The following is a 13624-nucleotide window of genomic DNA, read 5'->3' as shown; positions in this document are numbered from 1 at the left end:
GGGGAGAGGGATTAGAAGTGGAGAGAGTAGATGGGTAGGCTGGTTGTGTTAGGTAGGTTAGGGGCAGTATAGGGGGTAAGAGTAAGAAAAGTGACGTATTGATAGCAGGGGCCATTATGGGGTTGAGAAGAACCCTGAGGTCGGGGAAGAATTCTGAGGTCAGGGTAATCCTCAGGAACCTACAAAATGGCCCCAAGCAGAACTCCTAGCAATAGTAGAGAGTGTGCCTGAACTGGCTATCTACTCTGATCTGACTGGTGACTACCCTAGTTGCTATCCAGTAACAGGGAAGCAGATGCAGAGATCCATAGAGAAGCCCTGTGCTGAGCTGGAGAGTTTTCTAGAAGGAAAGAGGAAAGGACTCTATGAGCCAGGGGAATCATGATGGGGGAACCCACAGAGACAGCTTACCTGAGCTCACAGAAGTTCCAGGATGGTGGACCCACAGTTATGGGGTTAGAGAGTAACAGCATCTAAGTAAAGTATTCCTCACTGGCAGGCTGTGTATTGTGGTTACAAGAAAGAACCAATCACTTTATTACTTACCTTCAAAGGTAATCTGATAAGCAATCTTAAAGGAATCACAAACCTAAACATTTACACATTTCTTTAGGGGTTTTAGGTCTATTTAAATTGTTTATCTGGTTATTTGATTGTTTTTTCGTGGTTTTCTTGGCTTTCTTTAAGAGATTTCTTCAAGATTTAAGATAAAGATTTAAGATTTCTTTAAGAGATTTCTTTAAGAAATTTCTTTAAGAGATTTCAATTTTGTAGGAAGAGGGGAAATAGGAATAGTGCTATGAATACTGTATAATTTAGAACCCAGGATATAACCTGGGCTTTTATGAAAAAACTGCTTGTCTTCCTGCATCTGACACTGATGAGGGTATGGAAGCATTCACCCTCTAGCCTACTCTATTGTTAATGGTCAAATATGCTTGTCTAGGTCAGTAATTTTCTTCTGTTTTTGTAAGATTATAATTTAATTATATCATTTGACCCTTTCCTTTCATCCCATCAAGCCCTCCCATCAAGTTCATGTCCTTTTCTCTCACTAATTGTTAATGCATGCATATATGCATTTGCACATATATTCCTAAATAAAACCTGTTTAATCAATATAATGTTACCTGTGTTGATGCTGTCACGACTGACTATTTAGGAGAATCAATAGCCACTAATTTGCTGAGTACAATTTCTAACAATACCCTATAAACATTGGCCTTTTATCTATTTGTCTTTATAAGTGTATTCTTACACTTCATCAAGGAAACTACTTTGTAATATACAAAGACCATAACAAAAATATACAAATCAAAATGCAGAGTCATGGCACTCTGTCCCAGTTAATGCTTCTACAAAACAGTCCATTCGGGATTGGAGAGATGATTCAGAGGTTACGAACACTGGCTGCCACACAGAACCTCATAGAAGAGAAAGTGGGAAGTACACTTGAACACATTGGCACAGGAGACCACTTCCTAAATATAACTCCAGTACCACAGACACTGAGAGAAGCAATTAATGAATGGGACCTCCTAAAACTGAAAAGCTTCTGTAAAGCAAAGGACATGGTCAACAAGACAAAAATGACAGCCTACAGAATGGGAAGAGATTTTCACCAACCTCTCATCAGACAGTAGACTGATCTCCAAAATATAGAAAAAACTCAAGAAATTGGGAACAAATTATCCAGTAAAATAGTGGAATACAGAGCTAAACAAAGAACTCTCAACAGAGAAATCTAAAATGTCTGAAAGACACTTAAGGAAATATTCAACATCCTTAGTCATCAGAGAAATACAAATCAAAACAACTCTGAGATTCCACCTTACACCTGTAAGAATGGCCAAGATCAAAAACAGTGATGACAACTTATGCTAGAGAGGTTGTGGGGAAAAGGGAACACTCTTGCATTAATGGTGGGAGTGCAAGCTGGTACATCCCTTTTAGATATCAGTGAGGCAATTATTCAGAAAATTAGGAAACAACCTTCCTAAAAACCCAGTTATACCATTTTGGGGTATATATCCAAAAGATTCTCAATGATGCCACAACGACTTGTGCTCAACTATGTTCATAGCAGCATTATTTGTCACACCCAGAATCTGGAAACAACCTAAATTCCCTTTGACCAGCCTACAAATCACAATCCTAGAGAACATAGATAACAATGAGGACCCTAAGAGAGACATACATGGAGCTAGTCAACTTGGGAAGTAGAAGAAGACAAGATCTCCTGAGTTAATTGGGAGCAAGGGGACCTTGAGAGAGGCTTAAATGGGAGGGAAGATGCAGGAAGGGGAGTAGAGAAAAATGTAGAGCTCAATAAATCAATAAAAATAAATAAATAAAAATAAAAAGAGCACTGACTGCTCTTCCTGAGGTCCTGAGTTCAATTCCCAGGAACCACACGGTGGTTCACAACCATCCATAAGGAGATCTGGTGGCCTCTTCTGGTGTGCAGACATACATGCAAACAGAACATTGTAAACATAATGAGTAAATAAATCTTAACAACAACAACAACAATAACAACAACAAAACTACTCCCAAGAGACAACTCAGGGAGCACTGCAGAAAAGAGGGGTAAAAATATTGGAAGAATCAGAGAATCAGAAAGTTTGTTGATGGAACACACCTTTAATCTCTATGTTTTCCAGTTCAATAAGTCTCTCCACTAATATAATAACCCAAATCAAACCAATTTTTTTTTAAAAAGTCCAGATTTAATGGATCCCAGTGCTCCCTGATGGCCCTCAGGAAACACATGGAGACGGGGGGGGGGGGGGGGAGGAGAACTGGAAAGACCACATGTTCATTCTCTGGGAGGGGGCAGTTTCAATATCTTGTGGGAGTGGTCTTGACCCTCTCTGGGGAGGTGTCACCTTTTGGCAGACTGTCTTGGAGGTGGAGTCTGAACTGGAGCAACTCCTAGGTGAGGGGGCCTTCCAACCAAACATCCCAGACTCCTTGGATAAAAGGGTGCCAGTGGGCTGAGGTGACATACCTCAGACTCAAATTTTGGAATCAGGATACCTTTATGTTGGTTTAACTTAGCAGTCCATACAATGAAATGTCTCTCTGTACTTGGTTCATACACAGTCAAAAAAAATTCAAAGATAACACAATAATATACATAATCCAGACTCTTTGTGAATTTTCCATCTTTATGTGGCTTATTTTTCCTTACTCCTTGTGATCTATGACTGTCTGTACTCTGCCTCTATAAAGACTTCTTTTTACTTCTTTTTCAACTCTCTATGTTTTTTTCCTCTCTTCCAAGATTATATACATTTTTCTAACACTGTGACCCATTTAGAGTACTTTTATGTCTGAATTTGTCCTTATTGCATTATCTGTAATTCTCTCTTGTGTTGAAGAGCTTTTTAAATGGTAAGCAGCGTGGTTGCAGCTGCTCTGAATGCTGGCTCCACCCATCTCCAATTTTAAAATGGTGGGAGCATGGCCACAGTTAGCTCTGGGGCCACCAGGCAGGAGCCATGCCCAACACTCCAACTCCAAGAAGGAGCGTGCAGTACATAAACCTTTTTTATCTGAGTAGTAGCTAAGTCTGCCATGCAGCACACTGTGTGTCCTGGAAATATATCTGTGTATGGTGGCAGGAATCTGCCCTGCCCTCCTGTATGTTCATGTGTAGTAGACCCAATCACACTACCTGTCCAGGCAGGGAACCCAAAGCCATGGGCATGGTTTCAGCTACTTTCCTTCCAACCCCAAGTGGCACACAAACACCCAGTCCCATAATTGCCATTGAAATGCTTCATAGCCAGAGCTCGCGCTGGCAGCACAGTCAAAGAAGCCACATTTTAAAACCACATAGCTTTTTTCCTGCTATGGCTGAATCAGAAAATCATCTCTTAAAGGAGCCATACCTCTGCTTCTAGCAAACAGAGCCCATCCAAGAAAACGCTGCTAGCAAACCATGCTTAACCCTGTTCTTTTGTGTGGAGAATTAATTTTTAAAATTTCTCAGGTTTTTACATGGATTTTTGTTGGCCACATGGGGTGACAATATTTGCAGGGAGTAACTTATTCGTCCCAGTCAGCCAGAACCAGAATGATCACACAGAAACTGTATTCATTAAATCACTGCTTGGCCCATTAGCTCTTTCGTCTTATTGGTGAACTCTTACATCTTAATTCAACCATTTCTATTAATCTGTGTATCACCATGAGGTTTTGGCCTACCAGGAAAATTTCAGCACCTGCCTCCAACATTACTTATATAATTTTGTATTAGGCTTAGAACTCTCTTATTTAAACAAAAAGGGGAGGTGCAGTAGGAAATTATTCAGCCATTAGCCTTTAAGTTACCAGCCTACTTGGGTGTGGCTTTTTATACTCTAAATGCTAATGTAAAGCTTGCACTGCTCTCTCTCTTCCAGCTGCTGAATTTGGTTCCTGTTTCCCCATTTTGTGCAGAGGACTGTGATCTGTGAGTCTAACCCTAAATAAATAATCCTTTATTATGCTCATTTCTGAGCTTGTGTGGTATTTCTTTTTAACATTCATCTTCAACCAACAGACAACAGGAAGCAGTTTGGAGAAAGCAATGCTCAAATTCCTAAAAAGGCTATTTTTATAAATGTTTGTTTTCATTTAAAAGGATTGAGCATAAATACTAAAATGGTCACAGTCATTTTCCAAAAGAAATGAAAGATACAGGAGCATATGATACAGACATGAATACTTTGTATTGGTATGGATCTTTGTCTATTGATACAGATTTAAGGTCAATTTTGGTACACTGTGTATATGTATTTCTGTCGTGTTTAAGGTATATGTGTTTGTACAGATCATTTAAAAATGTAATGTATAATTAAGAAAAGCAGATTAATAGAGAGTAATTTATAATAGTCAAGCTTGTAGTCATGTTACTTAAGTTTTCTAGATATATAGACATATATTTCTGTTAGGTAGATAATCTTCCACACTTCAAAGACCTACAGAAATGACATTAAAAATGTTTTAAGAACTTAGACTTTTCTTGACAGTGAGACAGGCCTGTCTCTGGCAACACTAATTACTTCAGAGAGGTTGATGGAATTTGAAGAAACTCATTATGGAATTTGACTTTAGTGTGACAAAGCTAGCAATTTGGGCAAAAATCTGTTCTTGCATGAACTGATTGATTGTTGGCTTTGAATTGGACATGCAAAGCATACAGGTAAGTGACTACTGAACTTTCCAGAGGAAAGATGGTCCTTTAGGGTTCCTAATTCACATAAGAAATGATCAGGCTTTGTTCAGGACACAGAAAAAGACAGCTGATGTACTTTAACAACACTAGGCAGAACAGAGCTTCAAATTTCTTACTTCACTGAAAAGTCTGCCAGATATTATGGACCTGTATGCCAAGGATGAATGCCCCAACGTTGCAGAAGAACTTTGGTGACTGTCCAGACAGTGAGATGCCTCTGTTAATTCTAGAGTTTAAGAAGTTGTTGATGAAGCAACTCCTGTTCACTGAGGTAATATAATGCCTTTCTAAAGTCTTTGAAGACTTGAAGACAGATAGTTATAGTTTTCCTTAGTTATGATAAAAGATAAATTAGTTATAAAACTTTAGACTCACAAAATAGAATAGATGATAGAGTGTTTTCCTTAATTTGCCAAATGTAAATGAACTAAATATTGTAACTATAATTCTTGTTTCATAACTGTTTTGTATATATAATTTTACTATGTTAAAGTTAAAACCATCCTTTTTAATTAGGCAGAAAAAGGGTGATGATGTGGGATGTCTTTCTGTATATCTGTTGCCTTTATTGGTTAATGAATAAAGCTGCTTTGACCTATGGAAGGGCAAAATATAGACAGGCTGAAAGAGATATAGAGAGAGAGCAGGCAGAGTCAAGACGAAACCACGTAGCTGCTAAAGGAGAAAGACACCTACCATTAGTCCACAGCCTTGTGGTGTTATATAGATTGATAGAAATGTCTTAATTTAATATATAAGAACTATGGATCTTTGTCAGCTCAAGGCAAGCCTGATCTACCACAGTTAGTTCTAGGTCAGGCTCCAAAGCCACAAAAACCCTGTCTCAAAAAACAAAAAAAGAGTAAAAAATAGAAATGCACCTGAGATATCAGTCAAACAGTAATGTAATTGATATACTTTCTGTGTGATTATTCAGGCTGGGCAGCCAAGAACAAAAGAGAAGTCTCCATTTGCATTTGTCAGAAATTTATTTTTATTTTATTTAAATAGCATTTTTTCATTTATTTTACACACCAAAACTTTGTCTTTTTTCCTCTCCTCCTGTCTCTTTCTCCTGACCCCACTCCCCATCTGCTTCTCCTCTATCTCCATGCAGAAGGGGGCTGGCCTCTCATGGGCTTGCACAAAAAATGGCATATGAAGTTCAGGCATGTTCAAACTCCTGCCCTTATGTCCAGGCAGGGTGAAGTAATCCAGTGTGTGGGACAGGTTACCAAAAGCCAGCTAAGCACCATGAATAGGCTTGATCTCACTGTGCTTGGACACGTCCAAGCTACATGATTGTCACACACATGCAAAGAGCCTTGGTTGGATACATGCAGGCTCTGTAACTGCTGTGATGGGAACGTCAGCCAATCACATTCTGCTTAGGGTGTGTCCCCCTGGGGCCACACAAAACAAATAAAAGATCTAAGTGCACTTGCCACTTCCTCTCTTTGCCCCTGCATTTGGACTGTTGGGACTGTGGTGGAAGTTTTCCTTCATTCTGTTTATTAAAGCTGTATCTTTTATACTAAACTAGTCTGGTCAATTTTTAACTACCAATCGACCTCACCCCTTCAATTGGCGCCCAACCCAAAGTCGCGAGGCCCTTTGGAGACCTCTACAGAGGGTTCCCTGCTGATTAAACACAGTGGGTCCCCACATCTGATTTCTATCACAGCTGCATGCAGTCTGCTCACCGGAGACAAGCAGTTTTTTTTATTAATTAATCAATGAAAGCAACAAAAATACAGAAGACCCACCTACAGTATTTTCCCTTTTTCTGTTTAAACAAAAAAGAAAGGCTTTCATTTTAACATAGTAAAATTACATATAGCAAAATAGTTATAAAGCAAGAATTATAGTTACAATATTTATATCTACTTTATCTTTTATCATAACTAAGGAAAGCTATAACTATAACTAACCATTCTTCCACTCCATCAAAGACTTCAGAAGGATATACTATTACCTAAGTGAACAAGAAATAAGCAACTTCCAAACTCTAAAAATGACAGAGACATCTCGCTGCCTGGACAGTCACCCAAAGTTCTTTTGTACCATTGGGGCATCCATCTTCAGTATACAGGCCCATAGTATCCAGCAGACATTTCCATGAAGCAGGAAATTTCAAAGGCAGTTCAGTCACTATCTGCTGTGTCCTGCAGAATGTCTCACAGATTCTTTCATGAATCAGGAACCCTGAAAGGCAATCTTACCTTTAGGCAAGTTCAGCTGTCCTCTCTCTGCAGGTTCTTTGTGTCCAGTTTATACAACAGTCCAGGCAAGAGCAGTTTCTTGCCCAAATGGCTATCAAACTCCATAAGGAACCTCTTTGATGCCCATCTTCCTCTTGAAGTAGATGGTGCTGCCAGGAGCAGACGTGTCTTATTGTCATGAAAAACCCTAAGTTAACATTAAATGCCATATTCTGTAGTCTTTGAAAGATATAAAGAATGCCTATCTAACTGAAATACATCTCTATATATCTAGAAAATCTAACTAACATGACTACAAGCTTGACTATTATTGATGATTATACATTAACAACCTATATTTCCTAATTATACATTACATTTTTAAATAACTACATAATCACAATACCTTAATCAAGATCAGAAATGCATATACATATAACAAAATTGACTTTAAAGTCCATACCAATGCAAGTTATTCATATCTATATCATATCCCCCTTTAAATGTAAAAGAACATTTATAAACAATATTTGGGAATATGAACGTAGTTATTTCTCTCCAAACTTCTTCCTGCTGTCTGAGGGCGCTGTTTTTCAAGTCTTTCATGGTATAACCAGTGTGCAAGATTCATCTCAGTCAGCAGTTGAGTGAAGTAATTTTTTGAGGGTGTTCACAGCAACCATTCAGGAGGACGTGGTCTATCACACCATATTGTGATAAAAGCAATCCACAGTGTCTCATCCTCTGTGAAAACAAAAGAAGGACCTCCTTTCCAAAGCATCATATTCTCAGACCCAAATCTTGAAGTCAAGATATCTTTAGAATATGTATGTTGGATCATTTTAGCAGCCTACACAATGAAATGTCTCTCTGTAAGGTAGTTCTAAAAAGTTTCTTGCCTTTGAAAATGGCATGTCAGTTATGTTAGGCCTTAGCCAAAGTTGGTTGCCTCAACATTGCAAATGAGATTTTGGGTGATTTCCCAGGTAGCCAGTTGTCTCAGTCATTTGTTTCATGATTTGGAGGTTTCTCATTTGTACTTCCTGGCTGCTTAAGTAAAATTATTTCCCTTCTAAGATCTTTGATGGAGTTGAAGATTAGATAGTCGTAGTTACCCTCTACATTATTTAGACTCCTTAGTAAAACTTTTTTTATATGTTTCTTGCTTAATACTGTTGTTTGTAATTTTATATTTGCTGTATATAATTGTACTCGGTTTAGTTCAATCTTGTTTAGACAAAGGGGGAGATAATGGGGAACCTCATCCAATCACATTCTGCTTAGGGTGTGTCCCCCTGGGGCCACACAAAACAAATAAAAGATCGAAGTGCTTTTCCACTTCTTCTCTTTGCCCCTGTGTTCTTGAACTGTTGGGACTGTGGTGTAAATTTTCCTTCATTCTGTTTATTAAAGCTGTATATTTTATATTAAGCTAATCTGGTTAATTTTTAACTACCGATCAACCTCGCCCCTTCACTGCTGGTACAGCATTCATGAGCCTCCATGAACTCAGGTCAGCTGTCTCTGTGGGTTCTCCCCATCATGATAAATCTGACTCATCTCATACAGTCTTTTCTCCCTTTCTTCTGTAAGACTCTCAAACTTAGCATAGTGTTAGACTGTGGATCTCTGCATCTGCTTTCATTAGATAATAGGGAGAGTGTCTCTAATAGCAATTAGGGTAGTCACATGTCTGATTACCGTAGAAATTCAATTCATGCACACTGTCTACTATTGCTAGGAGTCTTAGTTGGAGCCATTTTGTTGGTTCCTGAAGATTAACCTGGCAACATGGTTCTTCCCAACCCCATAATGCCCCCTTCTATCAAGATATATCTATCATTATTGTTCCACTCCAATCTGCCTCTAACCTACCTCACATATCCAGCTTGCCCAACCAACTCCCTCTACTTTCCGTTCCTTGATCGTCCAACACCCAGGACCCAGTTTATCCAGGAGACCATTTTTACTTCCCCTTCCCAGTAAAACCCATGGGTCCTTCTTTGGGCTCACCTTGGTATCTAGATTCTCTGGGGCTGTGGATTATAGCTTGGTTATCCTATCCCTTACTCCTAATAATTACCTATGAGTGATCACATACCATGTCTGTCTTTCTGGGTCTGACATCACTAGAAGAACTTTTACTAGTACCTTCCATTACCTGCAAATTTAATGATTTCACTGCTTCAGTACTGGTCATAGTGCAAACTGGTGCAGCCACTTTGGAAATCGGTACTGCAGTTTCTTAGAAAATACAGAAACAATCTACCTTAAGACCAAATTATACAATTTGGACATATACTGGGGAAGAAGAGGAGGAATGATTGTAGGAGGCAGATGGTCAAGAACTCCAGAAAAACATGGTCCCCCAGGATCAATTATGCAGAGTTCAAAGGGACTCACAAAGAATAAACTGGGAAAAACTGAGCCTTCATGGGTATGTTTCAAATTTTCTGCCTACAGACTGTGGTTGTTTGTTGGTCTATATTTCTGTCAATTATATTTTAAATAAACATTGATTGACCTAGTAGCTCAGATTTTCTTACTAACACTTATAACTTGTATTAGCCCATTATTCTTGTCTATGCTAGCCACATGGCTCAGTACCTTATTCAGTGAGGCAGTCACATCTTGTCGTGGTGGACCAGGACTACAGAGGAATGGACTTACTCATTCCCAGAATTCTCCTGATATCATTGACTGGCCTCTACTTCCTGTCTGGTTGTCCTGCCTATACTTCCTGCCTGGCTACTGGCCAATCAGCATTCATTTAAAATATAATTGACAGAATATAGACATTTGTCTCACACCACTTACCCCCCTGTTTTTAATAACAAGAACTCTGAATCTAATATTCTTTGTTTAGTTTTTCTCCTGACCATTAGTCAAAACAACTTGTAAGCAACATACTAAAAAAAGAAAAAAAAATCCATAGTCCATTTTGGGGGAATGTGGGCATAGTTTTCCAGGCTACTTCCTGCTGGTTGGGGGTACTGATAATCTTATGGGGACCTAAAGAAAATATAGAATTATGATCAAGTCCTGACTGGAGTATCCTGTGAGGCTTGATCATCTCAGGCAGCAGTTTTGAATCTGTTCTCAATGTATAACTCAGACATCTGGGCCATCTGTTTCTACTGGAGACTACTCAGGTGTTCTTTCTTGATCAAACATGGTATTTTTAAATTCAGAATAAATCTGTAGCTTCTCATTTTCTGTGGAAACAAAAGAAAAACCTCTTCACCAAAGTAACATATCTTTTCACTTCTATTTTGAAGTCAAGGTATTTATGAAATACCTATCTTGGATTAATTCAGCAGCATTTATAAACATATATCTTTCAGCAGCTGTTGCTCCTTCCTCAGCATTCAAAATTTAAAGAGAACATAATAACATACAGTATCAAGACTCTCTGTGTATTTTTCTTCATTATGTGGCTTATTTTAACCTCTATTTCTTTTATTTTTATTTTTAATTTTTGGCTTTAAGACAGAATTTCTCGGTGTATCTTTGTCCTGGTCAATTTACTCTGTATACCAGGCTGTCCTTGAACGTACAGAGATCTGCCTGTCTCTGCCTCCCAAGTGCTCTGCTTAAAGGTGTGTCCCACCTCTCTTTGATCTCACAGAGATCTCTCTGCCTTTGTCTCCCAAGTGTTGGGATTAAAGTCATGTGCCCCTACACCCAACTACTCTCTTTCTTTTTATTTTATAGACTTTAAACTTTCTTTTTTCTATGCCAAGCCTATATATATTTTTAAACACACTGTAAATCATTTAGAAGTTTCCTTCATCTTTGACTCTTGCTTTACTATATATCTCTCTTTTTCTGACCACATGAATCTCTAATTTGCTAAGCAATATGGAGAGGATTAAAGCCGTGACTTTGACAGCTGAATCCAGCCCTTTCCTTAGCTTTCTGAGATTCCAGCCTCATGGCAGAGGTATTGGCCTGAGCTGTGTTCATTGCCATAACTTTACGGTGTTTCAACACCAACAGAAAACATGGGATCAGCTTTTCATCAACACCATTTAAGTGTTTTGTGGCAGGACCCCTTTAAAGAGCTGCAAGGTTTTTCCAGCAAAAGCTGGATCAGGAAGCCTCACTTGAATGAGAGCACTTGCCTCTATCAAGCAGAGCCCACCTGAGAAAACGATGCTATTAATTAGCTGTGTGTGCTTAACTCTATTCTTTTTTTTGCCTAGAATTACTTCCCAAACTCTGTCAGGCTTTATATAGATACAGTGGTCCACACGTTGGGCACCATTTGTTGTTGGGGTGTCTGTTTTGCCTGTTCCCACAACCATTAAGTCTCAAGAAAATCACACAGATGTCTACATTGATTATAAACTGATTGACCTAGTAGCTTAGATTTCTAACTAATTCTTATAACTTATATTAGCTCATTTTTCTTGTCTATGCTAGCCACATGGCTTGGTACCTTATTCATCGAGGCAGTCACGGTTGTGTAGCATGAGATGCTTGTGGGATTCCTAAGAGTGGGAGATGTTTGCCTCTCACTCTTTTGCCTGAATTTGGCATATTTCCCCATAATATGTTGTGACATCCAGCCTTTACATGAGTGTTTATGCCTAGATTTATTTTTATGTGTTAAGCTGTGTTTGGTTATTATCTCTGGATGGCCTTTTCTTTTAAGAATGGAAAAGGAGAGGCAAATAATCTAGAGGATAAAGGAGGTGTGTATATTGGGGACAGGGAGAGTATAGGGAGGGAGAATGCTAAAGTCGGAATGAGTTGTATATGACAAAATTAATAAGGTAAAAAAGAAAACCAGAAAGCAAGAAAAAGAGGGGAAGAAAATTAAAGAAACATTCTAAGACCTATAAATCTAAATGAAGGAAATAATCAGAAAAAGAATCCTAAGTGAAGGATATTAGGAAGGCAAAAAATTTGGAACTTGTACAGGAACAACAGAGCTAAGCTTAACCATCAGAATGCTCCATTCCAACTGAATTTTTCACAACTCTTCAAAGGAAAATATTCAGTTTCATATTAATAAAGAAGAACAAATCCAGAATAGCTTAAATAATTGTGAACAATAAAGTAACTTTTAGAAGATTCAACATTCCTGATTTCATGTTGTACTAAATTCTTATAGTATTAAAACCACAATATTGGTATAAAAAGAGACAAGTCATAGAATGGAATTGAATTGAACTCCTAGGTTTAAATTCACACAGCTTTGCACACCTAGTTTTGATAAAGAAGACAAAAATGCAGAGTTGTAAAATATGGTATCTTCAACAAATGGTGCTGGTCTAACTGGTTGTCTCTGCATATAGAATAAAATAAATAGATCCATATTGGTCATCCTGCATAAAACTCAAGCCCAGATTTATCAAATCTTCAGTACAAAACAAGATACACTTAACCTAGTAGTAAAGAATGTGGGGAAAACCCACAGAATAATTGAATTGAAAGAATGATTTCTGAAAAGAACTTTGGTAGTGTACAGATTAAGACCAACAATTAATAAATAGAGACTCACAAAACTTAAAAGCTCCTCTAAGGCAAACTTAATAATGGAAAAATGTTTTTACCAACTGCAAATGTGACAGAGGAAAAATATCCAAAAATATATAAAGAAATGAAGAGACTATATGTCAAGAAACAAATAATACAGTTATAATATGGGGCCCAAGAATAAAGTGAGAATTCTTAAAAGGGAAAATTCAAACTGCTGAGAAACACTTATTGAGATATTCTTTTGCCTTGTCTCACTCTATAATTTTTCCCTGTGTGGGGGTTGTCTCTTTGAGTCCTTCATTTCTATTATCCTAAAGGATAATAGAAGAATTACTTCTATTATTTGGGAGAAAGTTTAGTGATGGGGTAGGTGTGTCTTTAATCTCAGAATTCAATGATTGTCAAAGTCACACATTCACTCAGATATCAATAGAAGGATTTTGAGCTTATTTTAAATCTTATTGTATATTAGAGAAAGAAAAAGTCTTCGACTTGTCAGTAATGTCCAATAGCCAGATACTGTAACTTAATTGGTTGAGTTCAAGTTTACAAGAGACAACATACATAAAAGTAGTGTATATGTCACTTCTAGGCATCCTCATTAGAAGAAACAGTGAGAGTCACTAGTTCATGCATACATCTCTCATTGCATCATAACAGGTGATTTTGAACCAAAAGTACAGCTGTCACTTTTAATTTCAGAAACGGTACT

Source organism: Myodes glareolus, chromosome 6 (assembly GCF_982192425.1).
Source record: "Myodes glareolus chromosome 6, mMyoGla1.1, whole genome shotgun sequence".
Classification (NCBI taxonomy): domain Eukaryota; kingdom Metazoa; phylum Chordata; class Mammalia; order Rodentia; family Cricetidae; genus Myodes; species Myodes glareolus.
The sequence above is the reverse complement of the archived record's forward strand: the minus strand, read 5'-3'. Positions refer to the sequence as shown.